A 22,020-nucleotide genomic window follows, 5' to 3' on the forward strand; every position below is an offset into this window, starting at 1 on the left:
CGTAGGGGAGGAAAGTCAGAGTGAGGCTGTGATGGGTAAGGAAGCACCGGCCATTCTTCTTAGATGGGAGAAGGGCACGTTTTGGTACTTTGCACGTGATACTGGTGTTGTCTCTGCTTAGACAAGACTCCGGAGTGGTGGTGTTTGTTGCCTCACTTTATCATGGTAATGAAAGAACTCGTCTGATGTATTAGTCCATTTTCACACTGCTGATAAAGACATACCCGAGACTGGGTAATTTATAAAGAGAAAGAGGTTTAGTGGACTCGGAGTTCCACGTGGCTGGGGAGGCCTCACAATCATGGCAGAAGGCGAAAGGCATGTCTTACGTGGCAGCAGGCAAGAGAGAGAATGAGAACCAAGTGAAAGGGATTTCCCCTTATAAAACCATCAGATCTCATGAGACTGATTCACCACCACGAAAACGGTATGGAGGAAACCATCCCCATGACTCAATTATCTCCCACCAGGTCCCTCCCACAACATGTGGGAATTATGGAGCTACAATTAAAGATGAGATTTGGGTGGCAACACAGCCAAACCATATCATTCTGATGTTGTGTTCTTTAAGATTGCTTATGTTCAACAAGGAACACCAGGACTGAGCTGTGAGTGTCCAGCCTGCTGCCAATGTCAGAGGCTTTTTTTTCTCTTTCTTAGACTCCTTCTCAGATTGGTAGCTTGAAATGTGTTTCAAAGATAGAATGCCCCTTACTTAAAGCATCAGTGGACTATCTGCGAAAATGATCTTATATTTGTCATTTTAAAAATCTCATTAATTTTTTCACCGTTAGTTTGTTAAGGATCTTTGCATTCATGTTAATGAAGGAAGTTGTTCTGTACTTTTCTTGTCATGTCTGTTTTTTGTTGTTGTTTCAGGATAATATTGACCTCATAAAATGAGTTGGAAAGTGTTCCTGTTTTTCTGTGTTCTGAAATAATTTGTGTAAGGGTGGTGGTATTTGCTCCCTGAATATTTGATATGTTTCTAGTGAAACGATTAAGGCTGCTGTTTTCTTAGAGGGAAAGTCCTTAGTTATGAGTTCAAACCGTTCAAAGAGATATAGGACTATTCAGACATTTTATTTCTAATAATACTTATCTAATAAAATACTTTAGTATATAGTACATATTAGCACTAAAACATATTTAGTACTAAGCTTTCAAAAGAAACCTGCTGATGAGGTTATATATCTTGATGCAAAAACTATAGTGATACTAAAGGGAAGTACAGGGGGAAAAAGAGATATGTTTAAGAATTAACAAAGCGTAGCCCTAAATAAATACTGGATGTCAGCGCTACAAGAGAAGAATGTCTAGGCTGCCTGCCGAATTTCTGGCTTCTGTAAGCGTGCTCTTGGAGGTGTAGGCAGGAAGAGCAGCAGGCTCAAGGGACAGAGACGTGGCTGTTGCACAGACTCATGGGATCTGAGATGCCTTTCTGGCATTCAGGTGGATAAACTCCATCAGCAAGAGTTCCATGGCAGCAGCTTGGAGGAGGACAGGGCAGGAGTCAGGTTAGGCATTTCCAGCAAAAAGAGGGCAGCTGGAGCCTGCGGTGTGAATGGATTCACTCAGGGGATGGTGAGAGGGTTCACTCAGAAAGGACCAGAGAGGATCAGCAGCCAGGGGAGACTTAGAGGTATATGTTTTGGTGGATTATTTGCTTTTTAAGGTAGGTGTGGCTAAGGGGCTGGGTAGGAAGGAGATTCAGAAGAGAGGACGATCATTGATTAAATAGGTTTTCAATGAGAGTAAATCCAAGGCTCTAAGGGTGAGTTTCTCCTTAGACAAGAGGACAGACACCTTGTCCTCAACGAGAAGGAAAGTAGGAGGACAGAGTAGGGAAAGGCTCCCCCATGGAGCTCTTGGGCATCTCTGCATAGGTGAGTCTCAGCCTCAGTCGGACCCATGTCTTGGCAGAACACTCTGTGATCCTTCCTGGGATTCAGCAAGCAGGGCAGTCTCGTAAGGGTCATCTCTAGGTCATTTTCCATCCACTTCCCTGTCCTATAGGAGGCTCCCTGTCTTGTGAGGGGCTGCCACAAGACACTGTCTTATCCACTTCTCTGGTTCCAGTGAGAAGTAAAACTTTCCACATGCCCCCCTTAGGGCATAGCTCCAGCTATAAAGGTGCTTGGTTGTATTTTAGAGTGAGATATCCCAATGGAGCAACCCACTGCTCATGTCTGTCATCTGGCTTCTCCAATTTGGGGTCATCCTAGGGATGCGGAAAGCTGATATTATGATGATGTTGCTTATGCCGTTAGTGTAAGTGGTAAACCATCTAAAACCATCTCCATATTGACCAGATCTATGTGGTCTGAATGTAGGTTTCATGTTGCAGCCTAATATCCAATGCGATGGTATTAGAAAGAACAGCCTTGGGAGGTGATTGCCTCAGGAAGGCAGAACCCTCATGAGTGGCATTAGTGCCCTTATAAAACAGACCCCAGAGAGCTAGCTGGTCCCATCCACCCAGTAAGGACATAGCAAGATGGTGCTATCTGTGAGCCAGAAAGTGGACCCTCACTAGACACCAAATCCATCTTGACTTTGGCCTTCCCAGTCCCCAGAACTGTGAGAAATCAATTTTTGTTGTTTGTAAATATTCAGCCTGTGGTATTTTATTATGGTAGCCTGCATGGTCTAAGGTGTGTGGCCGCTCAATTTTGTGATGAAGTCAGTGGTGCTGCTGGGGATAGTGTAAGGCTTGACAGGAAGTGTGGGCAAGGGGGTGGGCAAGATGGTGCTCATTCTGTCTGAGAAGTAGGCAAGGTGTTCTAGGGCAGTGGTGAAGACAAAGTTCAGGAGATGGTGAATGTTTTGAAGGGAAAGTTTAATATTTTTTCAAATTATTTATTTGCTTTTTTCGAGAGTGGATCTCACTTTGCAACCCATGCTGGAGAGCAGTGGCACCATCATAGCTCATTGTAACCTGAAACTCCTGGGCTCAAGCCATCCTCCTGCCTCAGCCTTCTGAGTAGCTGGAACTACTGGTGCACACTAGCACTTCTGGCTACTTTTTTCTTTTCTTTTCTTTTTTTGTAGAGATGGGAGTCTCACTGCATTGCACAGGCTGGTCTCAAATTCCTGGCCTCAAGTGATCCTCCCGCCTCAGCCTCCCAAAGTGCTAGGATTACAGGCATGAGCCACTATGCCTGGCCTAGAATGGGTAGTTTAGAACAGACCAGCATCTCTGCATGTGCCTGTGTCCTGTAGGAAAGACCCAAACTCTCTGGAGGTCTCGCTACCCAAGGAAACATGAGCCTGGCCGGCTTCTGGATGTGGGGAAGCCTCTCACAGAGAGCAGGGTTCCCCGTTGCTGAATTAACCTCTTGTCCTGAAAGAAGCAATGGTCTCGTTCTGGGACACCTCATATCCCTCATGGTCCCAAATTGGGCCCTGTGCAGCACAGATAGAATTGAGGAGGAACCTCTCAGTCCAGAGGGATGAAACTTCACCTAGAAATGAAGCAATTCATTTCTAGCAATTCAGCAGCTGTTCACTGAAAAAGTAGCGTGCCTTGGCTAATGTGAAGGGTGGGGTCCCAGAGATAAGGCCTCCAGAGGTTCTGGCGGGAGAACCACGTGGGATTTTGTGGAGTACAGTTCAAGAGCCGTAGGTCTGCTGCAAACCCGCACTATGACTGTCTCATGGAAGAGCAAACGAGGACACTGAGGCTCTGAGCAGTGAAGCAATACACCCGGAAGCAGGCAGGCAGACAGTGGCAGGACCAATGCTGACAGCCGGTTTCCGAGTCTGGAACACCAGGTTTGTTGGGGAAATGTCCCAAGTAGGTGTCAGGAGGGCACAGGGCCAGGGCCAGGTGAGATGTGTGCAGAGCAAGGTGGGAATGAGGGGTCCCCGAGGATAGCACTGGGGTTGAGGTGGAAGAAAAAGGGAACCTGTGCCAAGCTCTTCTTTCCCTTAACAAATGTTTACTGAGTATCTCCTCCGTGTCGGTGTGACATTAGGTGCAAAGGACAAGGCAACGGGGACTGTTTCTGTCTGTGTGGCACATCGAGTCCTGTGGAGAGAGACTCCCAGCAAGGAGTAATGCTTTTGCATATAACAAGACTTACACGTGACTATAGATTCCACTTGCACCATGCTTTTCGTGGACTCATTTGTGCAGGGATGTGGATGTAATTGACATTCCATTTTACTAAGCACATCATGTTATTCCATTCTCATGACAACACCCGGTTTATGGATGAGATATCTGGAGGTTGCATGGTTTACGTAATTTGCTGAGGGTGTCACAGCTGGGAAAGACAAGAACCAGGGTTCCTACCCAGCTCTGTAGGAGTCAAAAACCCAGGCCCTTGGCACCTGCACAACACCTCTGCCTCATTTCTCAGTGAGCTCTTGTTTTGTCTCCTCTCTACCCTTGTGCCCCCACACACTGTCATCTCCTGCCCTCCTTTGGAAGCATGAGGCTGGGGGTCACAGAGGGAAGCTGGCCCCTCTGGAATGGTCCAGGTCTGTTCAGTGGAAGGGAGGGGCATTGGGCTGCAGAGCTCAGCCCAGGGGTGCACATCTGGGAGCCTGTCAACCACAGGGTCCGCCTCTAGACCCAGCAGAGAGCATCGTCACAGGAGCCAGCCTTCGCCCGGGACATTCAGTTAGAACAACTCATTTATTTGGCAAATTCCACTCCCAAGTTGGAAGTCATGTTAGGATTTGCTCATGGGTGCAGGGTATTTCTGGAACATTGAGTGCAGATGAACAATGAAATTCCTCCCTGGAGGGCACCTAGGAGAACTTTCGGGCTTATTAAAATCGCAGCAGTGGGGAGATCACTTCACTTCACAAAAGCAAACAGCAAGGTCACTTAAAATTTGTTGCCTCTTTTCTCTCATTAAAAAAAAAAAGGAATGCTTGCTTGGAGCTAGGGCTATCTTGGCTTTCAGCCTGCCAGGCAAAGGGATGCTCACATCATGGACCGTTATCTGATTGTAATCTACGAATTCAGAGAAGTTTCTGGGTAAAATCATAGTGGGAAAATCGAGTTTTTGGATCTGTGTCTTCAGAACGATGCCATTATGTGGAGGAAGGCACTCCCGGGCCTTTGCCTGCCTCGCAGCGGTGAGTTACTAAAGCTGGAGAGTTCAAACTCTCCAGCTCCGTGCAGATGTAAGTTTTCAATTAGGTTGCCCGGGTCCAAGATTAGTCAGAAACACTGCAGTAAAACTTAATCCAATCATTCTGATTCTTCTCCAAACATGATTTATCTTATGATCATCAGTACTTCGATGAAAGGGGAAACGCCAGTTCACTTTTTTTTCCCTTTGCTGTGATTCATGTGTCCATTATCCCAGAATCAGAGTCCTGTTTCAGTTTGGCAATAGCTTCCTTTGGCATTCTATTTTTGTATGATCATTAGCATTCCTTTTTTCCTAAGCTTTCATAACATTCAAGTCAGCCTTTTATATCCTTCCCCAGAAGGGCTGGAGATCTTGTAAGCTCCCGCTGTAAGCAGGGCCTGCCTAACCTTAAACGTGAAACATGTTTTAGTGCTGAAGTCATTCCTCAAAAAGCAACGTGAACTTGGGAGGCTGTGCCTGGCAGAATTCAAAGTGCCCCGTGGAGAGACTGCTGGGAAGGACAAAGAAATTGGGACCTGCCTGAGGCCATGAGTCCAGACACAGGCATGAGCTCCTTTCCTGTGCAGAGGAAGCCAGTGGGACAGAGGGTGTCTCCCTGGTCTTAGGGCCAATCAGTCAGGCACAGAGCATGGAGTTCAAGTCCCGCCTCCGTTGCTAATTAGCCAGGAAATCTGAGCAAGTGGCCCCACCTGCAGTGCCTCGGTTTCCTCATCTCTCACATGAGTCTTCCTCACGGGTGGTTTTGAGACTCAAATGTCATAATGAGCATGAAATGTTGAATATCTGAGCAGGCAGGTTGGATACATTCGATGTCCCCTTAGTGAGCACCTACTATGTGCTAGTCCTGGAGGTGCAGGGTTGGAAGGTGTGGTTCCTCCCTCCTGGGAGCTCCCAGTCTAACTCAGCAGTTACCAGTTGGAGCTGTTCTGCCCCTAGGAGACACTGGACGTCGTCTAGAGGCATTTCTGGCTGTCGTGATTTGATGTCAGGGAGTTGCTGCTGGCATCTAGTAGGTAGAGACCAGGGCTGCCGCTAAACACGCTATAATGCACAGGACAGCCCTGCCCCCAAAGCAAAGGATTACACAGGCCCAAGTGTCAACAGTGTCGAGATTGAGAAACCCCGGTCCAGCTGAAGAACTTCATGGGTGACCAGGCCGTTGAAATTCAATATGACGAGGGTCTTAGTAACAGGGTGAACTCAGGGGGCAGAGAGACCACCCCTTGTTTACTCTGTCTCAGTCATTGGGTCAGACTTAGTATGACACCCATGAGGCTCCCAGTCCCTGCCCATTTTTCAGGAGAGCTGAGGTGGTCCAAGCCCAGTTTAGCACACAAGAGGGCTCCTTCAACGATCCCCATACCACCATCTAAGAAAAATCTGCCAAAACGTGTTCAAAGTATGACAGCTGCTCTGTGCCACGCACCATGCTAGCACTGCTCCTGCCCCTGCCCAGTCAATAGCTAGTGCATGGCCAGCCTGGAGCTCCTGCCCCTGAAGCCTGAGCCTTGGCCATGATCCCAGGCAATGTCTCCATAAAGACGCCTTAGGACCTCGCTGCCTAGGCACTTTTCTTACCCCAAGTCTTCCAGAACCACGGATCAGGAAGAGGTACCCAGAGCCCTGGAAAGCTCCTGGGTTGCTGAGTTCTGGGAAGAATTCCTTCTCTCCTCAGTAGGGACCTCAGACAGAAGGAGCCGTGGATGGCCGCTCTGTTAGCTGAGGCTTAGCACAGACTGCCCCTCCCTACATCACTGCTGGGACCCAGCTTGCTGCAACACAGCGGTTCTCAGAGTGGGGTCCCCCAAAGGCAGTACCAGCATCACCCGGGGACCTGTTAAATATGCAAAATCTGAGACCCTACGACCTGCTGCATCAGAAACCCTGGGGATAGGGCCCAGAAGCCTGTGCTAGGAAGAGCCTTGTAGGTGAGTCCGATGCGGGCTGGAGTGTGAGAACATGCCGGTGGAAGGCAAGCCCCTGTGGGTGGTCAGGTAAGTCCTTCCACTGCTGACAGTGCTGGGCTGAATGCAGCTGGGTTCCCTGGGAGCCCTCTCAGTACAGTCTCTCCCGCCTGCCTGGGAAATTCACCTTCAACTCCACGAAGCCTCAGCTCACCTCTGCAAAAAGCACAGAATTGCTTTGAAGTTAAACCATGTGGCAATCATGATCATAAAATTCTTAGGTTGGTGCAAAAACTGCGATTACTTTTGCACCAATCTAATAAATTCAGCCCCCTTAATAGAAGGCTCTAAGTTGAAGAAGTTTACTATAGTTCCTCTGTTTTGGTAAAAAGCAACATTGAATCAATGCAGGCAGCAAGCAGGAAACATTTAAAATGGACACCAGTGAGCCAAGACACGGAGCGCTGAAAATGCTGGGACTGCATTGGAAATGTGCATAAAACTTAAAACAACAGAGATGAGAAAGATACATTCTATCTCCATCTGGCAAGTTGAAAAAAAAAAAAAACCAGAATGCTGGTCGTGCTATATCTTGAGTTTGGTGATAGTTACAGGAGTTTATTCATTTGTAAAAAATTCATTGAGATGAATGAATGCACTTAAGATTATATATAAAGAATATAAATTGTCCAGGCACTGTGGCTCGTGCCTGTAATCCCAGCACTTTGAGAGGTTGAGGATGACTTGAGCTCAGGAGTTCAAGAATAGCCTGGGCAACATAGCAAGGCCCTGTCTCTGCAAAAAATAAAAAATAAAAAAAATTTACTGGGCATGGTGGTGCATGCCTGTAATCCCAGCTACTCAAGAGGCTGAGATGGGAGAATCCCTTGAGCACAGGAGGTCGAGGCTGCAGTGAGCCTTGATTGCGCCACTGTGCTCCACCCTGGGCAACAGAGCAAGACTCTTTCTCACGAAGAATAATATAAATTATGCCTATATGTCTATAAACATTGAAAAAAATTCTGTATTTTACAGTTTGTATGTTACACTTTAAAGTATTTCAAGTTGACAAAAAAACAACAGATAAATGAACTTTTGGTGAAAGAGCAAGGAGACTGAGACTTTCAGGAAGTGGTACGGGCACAATGCATGCTGGGAATGGAATGGGCAGGTGGAGAACGGCCTTAGGAAGCACTGGGCAGTCTGCACCACTAATGATGAGCTTGTGAGTGTATGGTCAAGGCAGAACTAGGTATGGACTCGTGAAATCTATTGACAATTACAACATAGCCCTGAATTTGAGAAAGCTGGAAGTTGTCATGAGGACTTCTTGGGTGAAAAGGCGTGCAGTAACCAGACTTCCAGACTTTTATTTACAACTGGGCATTAAAGCCAACGCTTAGTCTCAGAAGGTTGTGGTGTGAATTAGAAGCCACCTGGGAGTTGAGCAAGACTGACTCAAACTCCAGTTCCAAGCCCTGGGACAATCTAATGCTGTTTCGGAAAGTCTATAACTTCCTCATAAAGTTTCTGGGTTTTTTCCCCTCTTTTTAAAACTTCTTACAAAATGAATACACATTTTTTTAGAACAGTTTTAGATTTACAGAAATACTGACCACAGCCTTTTCAGACTGGCTTCTTTCACTTTGCAATATGCAATTAAGGTCCCTCCCTGTCTTCACAGTTCTGTGGTTTTCTTCTTGTTGCTCAATAATATTCCATTGTATTGATGTACCCGTTTGCTTGTACATCAACCCATTAAAGAACATCTTGGTTTCTTCCAGTTTTTGGCAATTATGAATAAGATAGCTATAAACATTTTTGTGCAGGTCTTTGTATGGATATACTTTTTCAATTCAATTGAGTAAGTACTTAGGAGCACAATTGCTGGATTTTAGGGTAAGACTGTATTTAGCTTTGTAAGAAATGGCCAACTGCCTTCCAAAGTGGCTGTACCATTCTGCATTCTTACCAATAATGTATGTGAATTCTTGTTGCCCTGAACCCTCATCAGCACTTGAAATTGTCAGATTTTTGGATTTTAGCTATTGTAACAGGTGAATAGTGGTGTCTCGTTGTTTTAATTACAATTCCATAGTGACAAATGGATATGAACATCTTTTTATATACTAATTCACCGTCTGTACACCTTTTTTCATGAGATATCTGTTCAAGTCTTTTGTCCATTTCTAAATGAGTTGTTTCTTTTCTTAGATTTGAATTTTAAGACTTCTTTGTATATTTTGTTCTTTATAAGTTACGTATTTTGCAAATATTTTTCTTCAGTTTGTGGCTTGTTTCTTCTCTCTTAATAGTGTCTTTGGCATAGCAGAATTTTTAAATTTTAGGGAAGCCTAAACTATTAATTTTTCTATCATAGGTTGTGCTTTTGGTGTTGTATCTAAAAACTCATTGCCAAACCCAGAGTCACCTAGATTTTTCTCCTATGTGATAGTCTAGAAATTTTATAGTTTTACATTTTATATTTAGCTCTATGACCATTTTGAGTTAATTTTTGTGAAAGACATGAAGTTTGTGTCTCGATTTTTTTTGCATATGGATGCCAAATTGTTCCAGTATCATTTTTGAATAGAATATGCTTTCTCTATTGAATTGCCTTTGCACTTTTGTCAAAGATAAGTTGACTATATTTGTGTGGGTCTATTCTATTCCACTAATCTATTTGTCTATTCTTTCACCAATACCAATTGTCTTGATTACTATAGCTTTATAGTCAGTCTTGAAGTTGGGTAGTGTCGGTCTTCTGACTTTGTTCTTCTTCAGTATTATGTTGACTCTTCTGAGTGTTTTGAATTTTCATGTAAGCTTTAATCAATTTATTAATGTCCACAAAATAACTCACTGGGAATTTGATCAGGATTGCACTGAATACATAGGTCAAGTTGATAAGAATTGAGATCTTAACAATATTAAGCCTTTCAATCCATAAATATGAAATATATCTCCATTGATTTAGAACTTCTTTGATTTCTTTTATCAGATTTTTGTAGTATTCCCCATATAGGTCTTGTACATATTTTGTTAGATTTGTACTTAAGTATTTAGTTTTTATACTCATATGAATTTTTTAATTTTAAATTTCAAATTCTAATTGTTCATTGTGGGTATATAGGAAAGCAATTGATTTTTGCATATTAACTTTATATCCTTTGACCTTGTTATAATCATTTACTAGTTCCAGGGTTTTTTGTTGTTGATTCTTTGGGATACTTTATTTACATAAATAATCACATCATCTGAGAATAAGGAGTTTTATTTCTTCCTTCTCAATCTGTATATCTTTTATTTCTATTTCTTATTGCACTAGCTAGGACTTCTGGTAAAAATGTTAATTATAAATAGTGGTAAGAGAAGACATCCTTGCCTTGATCCCAATTTTGGGGGGAGCATCCAGTTTCTAACCATTCAGTATCGTATTAGCTGTTGGATTTCTGTAGGTGTTCTTTATCAAGTTGAGGAAATTCCCTTACATTTCTAGTTTACTAAGAGCTTTGATCATGAATGGATGTTGGTTTTGTCAACAGTTTTTTTTTCTTCAATTGATGATTATATAATCATTCTTCTTTAGCAGTTGATATGATGAATTACATTAAAACATTTTTTAATGTTGAACCAGCCTTGAATACATGGAATAAATTCCACTTGATTGTGATGTATAATTCATGTTATGCACGGTTGAATTTGATTTGCTAAAATTTTATTGAGAATTTTTGTGCCTACGCATGGGACATATTGATCTGTAGTTTATTGTAATTCTTTGTTTTTGGCATTAGGGTAATGCTGGCTTTATGGAATAAATTAGAGAGTGATTTTTTTTTCTCTCCTATTTTTCTGGAAGAGTTTGTAGAGAATTGGCAGTAGGTCTTCCTTAAATGTTTGGTAGAATTCATCAGTGAAACCAGCTAGGTCTGGTGCTGTCTTTTCAGAAGATTGTTATTTATTCATTCATTTAGAAATATTTATAGGCTTATTCAGATTATTTGTTTCTTCTTGTGGGAATTTTGTTAGTTTGTGTCTTATAAAACTGCAAAACTCTGATAAAACGCATTTCATCTCAATTATCAAATTTGTGGGCAAAGAGTTGGTTATAGTATTTCTTTATTATCCTTTAATGTGTATGAGATCAGTGGGGATCATCTTCTTTTGTTTATGATATTAATAATACGTGTCTTCTGTCTTCTTTTTCTTGGTTAGCCTGACTAGAGCTTTGTCAAATTTATTGGAGTTTTCAAAGAACCCACTTGTGGTTTTGTTGATTTTCTTTATTGATTTCCTGTTTTCAATTTTATTAACTTCTGCACTAATTTTTATTATTTCTTTTCTTCTCCTTACTTTGGAATTCATTCGTTCTTCTTTTCCTGATTTCCTAAGTGGGAAACTTAGGTTACTTATTTTAGGCATTTCTTCCTTTCTAATATGTGCATTAACTACTATCAAGTTTCTTCTGAGCACTGCTTTCCCTGCATTCCCCACATCTTGATGAGTTATATTTTCATTTATTTCAAAATATTTCTCTTTAGACTTCTTGACACGTTATTTACTTATTTATTTGTTAGCTGACTTATTTATCTGTCAGCAAGTTTATTGTCTTTATCTTCAAAGTCCTTATAGACAATTATGGTTTGGTTTAGCTCTCATCTCAGCAGTCCACTCCTGGGCTCTGAAGAAGCTTGCCTTCTTTTGAGCTACCTGCTTTTTCTTCTGGGCAAGGGATATTGTGGAATGGTTCCACCTCTTCTTTTAACTTCTTTTTTGGGCTTCTCTTAGACTGTATTTTGTCATATAGCAGCGTGAGTTTTCTTATACATCTCTGCTGTCGTGTCTGGAGTTAATGTTGTTCTTGATGTATTGAAAGGATTGTTTCTTGTAAGAATCTTGATCTTCTTTGATTAGGCAACACATATTATCTGCAATGTTCTGACCCGTGAGACACATATGTTGTTTGGAGGTGTGTTGTTTGATTTCCAAATATTCTGGGATTTTTCCAGCTATTTTTTATTATTGATTTCTAGTTTAACTCCCTTGTGGCTGGAGACATACTTTGCAACATTTATATTTTTAAATATATGTTAAGGTGCATTTTATGGCCCAGACTGTGGTCTACCTGAGTAAAATGTTCCATGTGATCTTGAGATAAATGTCTATTCTGCTGTGTTTGAATGAAGTCTTCTATAAATATCAATTAGGGCTGGGCGCTGTGGCTCATGCCTGTAATTCTAGCACTTTGGGAGGCTGAGGCAGGCAGATCACCTGAGGTCAGGAGTTCGAGACCAGCCTGGCCTACATGGTGAAGCCCCATCTCTAATAAAAATACCAAACAATTAGCCAGTCATGGTGATGCACACATGTAATCCCAGCTACTGGGGAGGCTGACACAGCAGAATCGCCTGAACCCAGGAGGCGGAGGTTGCAGTGGGCCAAGATCGTGCCACTGCACTCCAGCCTGGGCGACAGAGTGAGGGTATGTCTCAAAAAAAAAAAAAAAAGTCAATTAGGTCCAGCTGATTAATTGTAGCTTAGTTCAACTATATTTTTTACTGATTTTCTGTCTGCTGGATCTATCAATCACTGAAAGAGGGATGTTGAAATCTCCAACTGTATTAGTGGATTTCTATGTTTTTTCCCTATAATTCTATCAGCTTTGCCTCTTTCAGGAGTGTTAGGAGAATGGATCCCTTTATCATTATGTAATGCCCTGATTTATCTGTGTTAATTTTCCTTATTATGAAGTCTACTTTGTTTGAAATTAATATGGATACTATTGCTTTCTCTTTATTAATGTTACCGTGGTATACGTTTCTCCATCCATTCATTTATGTGTGTGTTTACATTTAAAGTGGCTTTCTTGCAGACAACATATAGTTGGGTCTGGTTTCTTAATCTACTCTGACCACTTGTCTTTTAACTGGTGTATTTAGATCATGCACAGTAAGAGAGATCATTGTTGATACAGTTGGATTAATATCTACCATGTTCATGATTATTTTCTAACAATTTAGATGTTCTTTGTTTCTTTGAGCATTTTGTATAATTAAATGTTCTCTCCTTTCTTAGCATGTCCATTATATACTTAATTTTTTTTATTGGTTGCCATGGAGTTTGCAACATACATTTATAATGGATCTAGTCCACTTCCAAATAACACTATATAGCTTCGTGGCAGTGTAGGTGCCTTATAACAGAGTATTCTCACTTTCTCCTTCCCATCCCTTATAACATTGCTGTCATCTATTTCAATTATCTATGTTATAATCACAAACTGCATTATTAATTATTACTTAGAGCAAACCATTACCTATCAGACCAGTTAAAAACAGGAAAGAATAGGCAGTTTTATTTGATCTTCGTTTATTTTTATTTAATACTTTTTTCTTTATGTAGATCTGAATTTCTGGCCTATATGATTTTTCTTCTCCCTGAAGAATTTCTTGTAGGATTTTGTGGAGGGCAGGTCTGCCGACCTCTGTTTTTGTTTGTCTGAGAAAGCCTTTATTTCTCCTTCACGTTTTAAGGATAATTTTTCTCGACATAGAATTCTAGTTTGGTGGTTTCTTTCTTCCAACGCTTTACTTTCCTCTTTTCTTACTTACATGGTTCTGAAGAGAAGTCTGAGGTAGTTCTTCTCTTTGTTTCTCTATAGGTAACGTGTTTCTTTCTCTCTCTCTCTCTTTTTTTTTTTTTTTTAACCTCTGGCTTCCTTCAAAATTTTCTCCTTGCCATTGGTTTTCTGCAATTTGAGTGTGATATGCCTAGGTAGACATTGTGGTATTTATCCTGCTTTGTGTTCTCTGAGCTTCTTGGACATGTGGTTTTGTGTCCTTCATTAATTTTGGAACATCCTCAACCACTATGACTTCAAATAGATCTTTTGTTCTTCCTCTCCTCCTGGGATTCTCATTATATGTATATTACACCTTTTGCAATTGTTTCACAGTTTTTGGATTATTCTTTGCTTTTTAAAATTCCTTTTTCTCTCTGCATTTCAGTTTTGGAAGTTTCTATGGACATTTCCTCAGCCTCACTGATTTCCTTCCTAAGCTGTGCTCAGTCTGTGGATGAACACAGCAAAGGCATTCCTCACTGCTGCTATGGTGCTTTTGACTCCTACCATTTCCTTTTGATTCTTTCTTAGCGTTTTCATTTCTCTGCTTGCAGGGCCGACTTGTTCCTGCATGTTGCCTACTTTTTCCATTAGAGCCCTTACTATTTCAATCATCCCTCTATGAGAATTCCAAAGTCTGTTGTTCTGATGCTTGATTTGTCTTTTTAGACTCTTTTTTCTTGCCTTTTAGCATACCTTGGAGTTTGTGATGATATCTCTAGTTATAGGAATTGATGCAAACAGGCCCTACTGTGAGGTAATCTCACTAAGTTGGCTAGAAGCCAACTGATGCTGAATGTTTGCTGTAGTTTTTGATGCTATGAACATATGAACATGATACATACGTACATATACAAGTATTCATGTGTACGTATGTTTTCATTTTTCTTGGGTGCATACCTAGGAGTGGAATCTGTGGTAACTCTGTGTTGAGCCATTTGAGGAACTGCCAGACTGTTTCCTACAGTGCCTGCAGCATCTTACAATCCCACCTGCAATGGATAAGGTTGATTTTACTCTTCTTCCTTTATCCAGGGTCTTAAGGTAGTAGGTATTAAGGTAATAGGTAATAAGGTAGTAAGACCCTTTTCCAGGGTCTTAAGATAGTAGGTATTAAGGTAATAGGTAATAAGGTAGTAAGACCCTTTTCCAGGGTCTTAAGGTTAAGTTGTTAATTTGGGGTCTGTCCCTCCTCTTTCCTGGGTTGGATTCTTAGATGTATGAAGAGAGGAAGGTGCATGCAGACAAGGGGCTTGGGCAAACCGGCAGGTGGGTGGCCATTCCTCCCAGGCTCTGCCATGCCTGTTCTTCTGTTACTCGATTCTCCCACGCCACTGACAATGTTTGCCTTTCTCCTGGGATCTCACTGACACTTTACTAGGAGGTTGGAATTGCGCTTTCAGATGCTTTCCTCTGCCTGGCTGAAGGCGATCCTGCAGCAACCCGAGCTGCTCTAACCACACGTGGCCTTCCAGTGCTTGTCTTTCTCTTAACTCAAGGTGTTTTTCTTATTACACACTTTGTATTCTTTTCTTAGAGAACATGACCTGAGCTGCATGATATAAGAAAAAATAACAGGTGGGTGGGATGCTCTCTGGAGTTGCTCCGACATAGTAATTGGATGCATTTAACAATGCCACATTTTGGAGAATAGGGCTTCTTCCTGACTTCTTTTCTTTAGCCTTGTTATCGTTGGCATTGAAAAATAAGAAGGACAGCTGAGTGCTGTATGTGTCTCCCCAAACCCTCTCCTTGTCAAGGGATATTTTCACAGGGCTCTTCCGTCACAGCAGGACTTCTCAGGATGTGGATCCTGCAGGAGTAAGCATCCTAAAATGGATCTCCACCTCGACATCTATCTCAGAGACTGGGAGCCCTGGTCTGTGGGCAGCAGGGCCCACTCCTGGCCCCGTCTCCCATGGAGCCAAACCTACTCAAGTGTAACTTGGCAGTCAGGGATAGCTGAAAATCGGACCCCTTGTTTTGAAATCCCTGCTGTTTTTGTTGGAGATTAACGGAAGGTGTCAGTTTCTTGGTGATAGCAGGGGTGATGTGGAGGACAGCTCCAGAACCTTGAAAGGAATCATTGTTCAAAATCTAAGTAAGCAACAACTGCCATTTCCCCCACTGCAGACCTATCTTCTTTTGCATATACACGGTTACCTGGATTGCCCATGGGAGCGTCTAGAACAAATTAGGTGATGTTGGGCAGTGTGTGTTGTGGGGAAGTTACATTTGTAGTCTTACTAGCTGCATTAATCTGTTCTCATGCTGCTAATAAAGACATACTTAAGACTGGATAATTTATAAAGGAGAGTTTAATTGACTTACACTTCAGCATGATTGGGGAGGCCTTTGGCAACTTACAATCATGGCAGAAGGGAAAGCAAACATGTCCTTTTTCACATGGTAGCAGGAAAGAGAAGTGCCAAGCAAAAGGGGAAAAGCCCCTCATAAAACCATCGGATCTCGTGAGAACTCACTATCATGAGAACAACAGCATGGGTGTAACTGCCCCTGTGATTCAATTACCTTCCACTGGGTCCCTCCCACGACACGTGGGGATTATGGGAACTACAATTCAAGATGAGATTTGGATAGGGGCACAGCTAAACTATATAGTAGCCAATCCCAGTTAAGCTGTAGAGTGTGTTCTAGAGACAGCGCCCTCTGGAGCCTGGGAGAAGGTGCCTATCGTTGTGATTTCCCCCCATGTTGTTTGATTAGACCAAGCACAGTGGGGTTGGACCTCAGGCTCTTGTAGCTGAATTTTGAGTTTGCAAATTCTGAATTTTTATTCACTTTGATTCAAAGAGTGCACTTAAAGCCCCTGGGCCAGGGCAGGAAGTGGAGGAGGGCTTGCTAAAAGTCCAGGTTAGGGTCTGCTTCTCATGTGGACAGAAGAGCTTGCTACCCTCAGACCCTCTAGATGGGCTGCTCCAGCATGAAGCACAGAAAAAATGGCCACCAAGGCCAGGCAGTGTCATGGCAGGTGGACCTCCGAGGGCCAGAGAGCCGGGGGGAGAGAGACATGAGGTTCCTGCTGTGTTTGAGAACAGGGAGAAGGAAGCCAAAGTCACCCTGAGACATTCACTTCTCTCTCTCTCTCCTAGATCTTTGTCTCTCCCAAACCAACCAAGGCTGCATTAACCTTTCCTGAAAATAAAAAACAGTTCTGCTTTTACCATTTGGGGGCCTGAGGCAAGTGTTCAAATAGAAACCCTCCTGCCAGTCTATTAAATGAAGCTACTAAACTATTAAATGGAATATGTCTGCTCCTCTCACCTTCCTCTCTGCTCAACAGTATGCCTCTTAACCGCCTGGAGGCTGGGTCTACTTTCTGCCTTTCCTGCCACAAGACCTTGTCTTGTGCCCAGAGGGCCTCAGGCACGTGCGTGTGGACACCACATTCCCATCCACTAGAATGGCAAACGTTACAAAGACTGTTTAAAGTGTTGTCAAGGACGTGAAGCAATTGAAACCCTCAGACACTGCCGGTGGGGATGCAAAATGGCACAGTCGCTTTGGAAAACAGTATGGCAATTTCTAATGAGGTCCCACATGCAGCTACCATGTGATCCAGCAATCCCACTCCTAGGCATGTACCCAGGAGAAACACAAACTTATGGACACAAAAACTTGTACGTGAATGTATATGGCAGCTTTCATCATCATAACTGGATACAGTTGAAACTGGATACAGCCTAAATGTGCCTCACCTGAGGAACAGATGAGCATCCTGTGGTATATCCACGCAAGGCAGCACCACTCACTCAGCAATAAAAAAAGAGCAAACTACTGACCCATGGAACAACACGAGGGCGTCTCCAATGCTTTGTGCTAAGCAAAAGAAGCCAGATCCCAAAGCTATACTGTATGCTGTTTAATTCCATTTATATGACATTTTGGAAATGGCGGAACTATAGGAGAAGAGAGCGGGTTAGTGGTTAGCAGCAGTAAAGGGCAGAGGAGGGAATATTTTGGGTGATAAAACTGCTCCATCTCCACTGTGGTGGTGGGTTCATCAGTGTGCACTTGTTAAAACACCACAAAGAATGAATTTTACTGTATGTTAATTAAATATACTAAAAAATATCAGATTGCTCTTTGGATAAAATCCAAAATCAGCTGCTTGGCTGCCCCGGGTGCTCACCAGTGACTCGGCCTGCCAGACTCACCTGCATTTCTTTCTCTTCCTCTCCAGCCACTCCAGGCCTCAGGGCCTTTGCACATGCTGCTTGGCCTACCTGGCTGACCTCTGCTACCCTCCATTCTACAGTATGGGCCCACTTCCAGCCATTCTATACACAACTTGGTGTTCTCAGATCAGCACCTGCCAAGCCAGGTCAGAGCAACCTCCTATTGCTCCCTTAGCCTCTGTGTTTCTCCTCTGTGTCCTGATTACACAGGTGATGAACTCTTGAATGCTGGACTCCCTCTAGAGCCTAAGCGCCATGAGGACAGGGATGGCATTTTTCTTTCCCACCACCGAACCTGGCTTCCAGGGTGCCTTGCACAAACTCCATGCTCAGTCAATGTTTGCCAAAGGGATGGACTGATGACTCCATCACTTTATAGATAAAGGTCCTCCAAGGCCTGTCGACAGAGCCAGGATGATCCCCCCATCTCCAGGCCCGCTTCCCATGGGCTTTTCCTCTTGCACAGCTGCCTTTCCAAGGAAGGGGCATGGAATGAGAGTCCTGCCTGATCAGAAGGGGCTACAGCCCTTAGGAGCTAGAGGAAAAAAGGATGGAGACTTCAACCGTTTCAAGAGCTTCCCCACACAGAGCTGAGCACCAGAGTCTGGACTTCAAGAAGTTCAAACAAAGGAATTCCAGAAGTGCATAATTGCAGGCTTGGACTCCACATGAAAAAGAACAGAGGCAGGGTGGAATTCAGATTCACAGGAGGGAAAATGGAGCTCCAGAGACATTAACAGACTATTGACAGAGCTCCTATGGGGAAACCTTGGTGTCCACATACCCAGCACTGTGGAAGCATGCAGCTGTGGGTTCACACCAATCTGCCTTTCCCTAAGCTGAGCCAGGGACCCACGTGGCTCATTTGGCCCAGGAAGAGAATCCAGGTGAGGCCACAGAACAAAGCAAAATTAACCAGCCTCAAAATTACATCACCAACCCAGGGTTCTAGCAATCGAGATAAGCAAATGACCACATTCAGGCAAAACCCATACCAAATGAGTGGCAAATCCCCACTTAACAGATGAGGACACTGAGACTTAGGCAAAGTGACTTGCTCAGGGTCACACTGCTGGTCGGTAGCTGAGCCAGGCTGGAACCAGGTCTCCTGGGTTCACTTCAGCATAGCCTTGTCTACCGCGGGTACCAGGATCTGCCTGGTGTGGCTACAGCTGCTGACCACCAGCATGGCCAACAAGCCACCCTTTGTAATAAGCCACCCCAAAACTCAGTGGCTCCCAATGACAATTAGTTATTTCTTGTGGTCATAGGGCTTGACAGGGCTTAGCTGGGCAGCTCTCACTTTAAGCATCTCACTGCAGTTGCAGTCCAGTGGGGCTACCTAAAGGCTTGACTGGGCTGGACGTCCAGTGTGGTGCCTCCACGTGGCTGCCAGTTGACTTTGGCTGTCACCTGAGAGCTCCACTGGGGCCATCATGTGACCTCTCCACGTGGCATAGGCCTCTCACAGCATGGTAGATGTGCACTGAGAGGAAATGCCACCAGAAGTCAGTGTTCTAAGAAGCAGGAAGTGGAAATGGCCAGATCAGGTAAGGGCTATGCCAGGGACGGCCGGGCATCCTCTCTGCTGCATGCGAGTGGTTAAAACAGCCCCAGGACCAGCCCAGGGCCAGGTAAGAGGAAATACATTCCACCCCTTCACTGGGTGAGGGAGAAAGCCAACTTCCAAAGAACCTACGTGATGAACAATGATGGACAATAGTGTTGTGGCTGTCTCTGGGAAAATACAATCTACCACCATAGCCATGGCAACCAGACCAGGCAATCCCTGTGACTGGACCCTTAGGAGAAAGCGTAGAGCTCCTACCAACTGTCCTAGAAAGGACAAGCCAGGCCCACGTGCCAGCCAGGCTGGGAGCAGCTGCTGTGGCGAGTGGAAAAGCCGTACTCTGGGAGCAGGAGACGCCCCTAGAGGCCTGACCCTGCCCAACGCTTGCTCTCTTGGGGCCTCAGATCCTCGTCTGAAATAGGGGACCAGACCACACAGAGACCCCTCTGGGGACATTCGGTGTTTCTGCTGAGTCAATGGACTAATTGCTCATGCAGACACAGCCACCAGCCCATCACACAGTGGGTCAGCAGTATCTTCCAAGCCACTGATTTGAGTGGATATTGAAGGAGGCTGTGAAGCTCTCAGTAAAACTGACGTCCCAGTCAAAGGCCTGACCTCGAAGCCCAGGGCATGTGTGAGTGGAGGCTCTCCACATCTGCTGCAGAAAGGGGGAGAAGGGAGAGGTGAGTAAGGGTTGGGGGTTCTGGGGAAGCAGATCTCAGGCCGGGCAGTTCTGGCTAACATGCAGAGCAGGAGAGCAGTGGGGCTGCATGTGAAGTGTTAATGATTTCCTCAACTGCCATGGGGGAAGCAGAGGGGCCGGAGCCCAGGCCTCAGCAGATAAGTGGCTTGGCGTGGTGTTAAGTCCTGTATTTAACAGCTTGATTAATGGGCCGGAGGAGAGTGACTCAGCTAATGAAATGTGCAGGTGGCTGCTGGCGGGTCGGGGACGCTCATGCAACAACGGACATGGAGACCTCAAACAACAGGTATGCAGGAATGCCCTGCACAGACGGTACTCTCCAGTGTGAAGATGATAAAGCCAGCCTCTGGATTTTGTGTGTGTGTGTGTTTTATTTTTTAAAAATTATTTTACTTTTTCATAAGTTATTGGAATACAGTTGGTGTTTGGTTACATGAGTACGTTCTTTAGCAGTGATTTGTGAGATCTTGGTGCACCCATCACCCGAGCAGCGTACACTGCACCATATGTTGTCTTTTATCGCTTGCCCCCTTCTCACCCTTCCCCCCAAGTCCCCAAAGTCCATTGTATCATTCTTATGCCTTGTGTCCTCATAGCTTAGCTCCCACATATCAATGAGAACATACGATGTTTGGTTTTCTATTCTTGAGTTACTTCCCTTAGAACAATAGTCTCGAGTCTCATCCTGGTCATTTCAAATGCTGTTAATTCATTCCTTTTTATGGCTGAGTAGTATTCCACTGTATATATATACCACAGTTTCTTTATTCACTCGTTGATTGATGGCATTTGGGGTGGTTCCACGATTTTGCCATTGTGAATTGTGCTGCTGTAAACATGCATGTGTATCTTTTTCAAATAATGACTTCTTTTCCTCTGGGTAGATACCCGGTAGTGGGATTGCTGGATCAAATGATAGATTTACTTTTAGTTCTTTAAGGAATCTCCACGCTGTTTTCCATAGCGGCTGTACTAGTGCGTTCATTCAGGAAGGTTTTAATGAGCACTTAGGATGGGCTGTGCTTCCCAGGAGATGGCTGGAGCAAGGCGTGGTGAGATATGGTCCCAGATTTCCAGAAGCTCACAGACTAGTGAGCATATCTCAAACTAAAAATACTGGAAAACAACTGCCTTATAATTAAAAGTGCTTTTCCAAAAGATGTCAACGAATTTCAGAGACTTGCACAATCCCAGGTGCAGGGAGGAGAAGCTTCGGTCCAGCCTGTCCATGGGTTCGCTGAAGGCGTCTGATGATTGAACTAAGAGCAGAAGGAGCTTCTCCTTATCCGCATCAGGGTGGTGCTGTTCTCAGACTGATGCTCGCAGGCCCCCAGGTCCTGGCCTCGGAGCCCCTGGGAGTCTGCACCACCTTTCATAGCCTGATTGGTTGCCTAGACCTCGAGACTCTGTTCTGCACTATGGTCATGCGCTTCCCCCTTTGCCCTTCCGCCACCCTCCCACTTTGGGCTCCAGTCTCATCTCAACAAAGAAGTAGCCCCTGTTGGCCTCCCTACTGCGGCGCTTCCCTGGGCACACTGCTGTCCACCTCGCCACCTGCTCTAAGGTGCCATGTGTTTCCCCGTGACTGTGGGACCTCGGAGTGCCACCCTCCATCATTGCCCACACTTCCGCCTTCCCACCCACCCTCCCAGCACAACCCAAAGCTCGCCCAAACTCACTTCCTTCCTTACTGCGGGGCACACCCTTCGGGGGGTCCTCACTCTGCTGCCTGCTATCCAGGCTCCTTCAGGATCCCACGCCAATTCCACCTCCTTTCTGAATCATGGCTGATGTTCACAGCAGTGAGGAACCCTGGTTACCTAAGGGACAGGAATGCCAGCAAGGCTCCCAGAGCAGCCCCTGGGAGGGAGGGACTCGGAACGAGACGCACCAGGTTCAACCCCCGGG

General features: G+C 44.3%; 1 long non-coding RNA gene across 1 annotated transcript; it reads left to right on the plus strand.

Annotated features, from left to right (window-relative positions):
- The first annotated feature begins 481 nt into the window (after window positions 1–481).
- On the plus strand, window positions 482–21,147 carry LOC134756690 (uncharacterized). The gene is made up of 2 exons (XR_010129733.1): window positions 482–608; window positions 16,751–21,147. It is a non-coding gene; the product is annotated as an uncharacterized lncRNA (long non-coding RNA).
- The last annotated feature ends 873 nt before the right edge of the window (window positions 21,148–22,020 follow it).

This window comes from Gorilla gorilla, chromosome 11 (genome assembly GCF_029281585.2).
Source record: "Gorilla gorilla gorilla isolate KB3781 chromosome 11, NHGRI_mGorGor1-v2.1_pri, whole genome shotgun sequence".
Taxonomy (NCBI): Eukaryota; Metazoa; Chordata; class Mammalia; order Primates; family Hominidae; genus Gorilla; species Gorilla gorilla.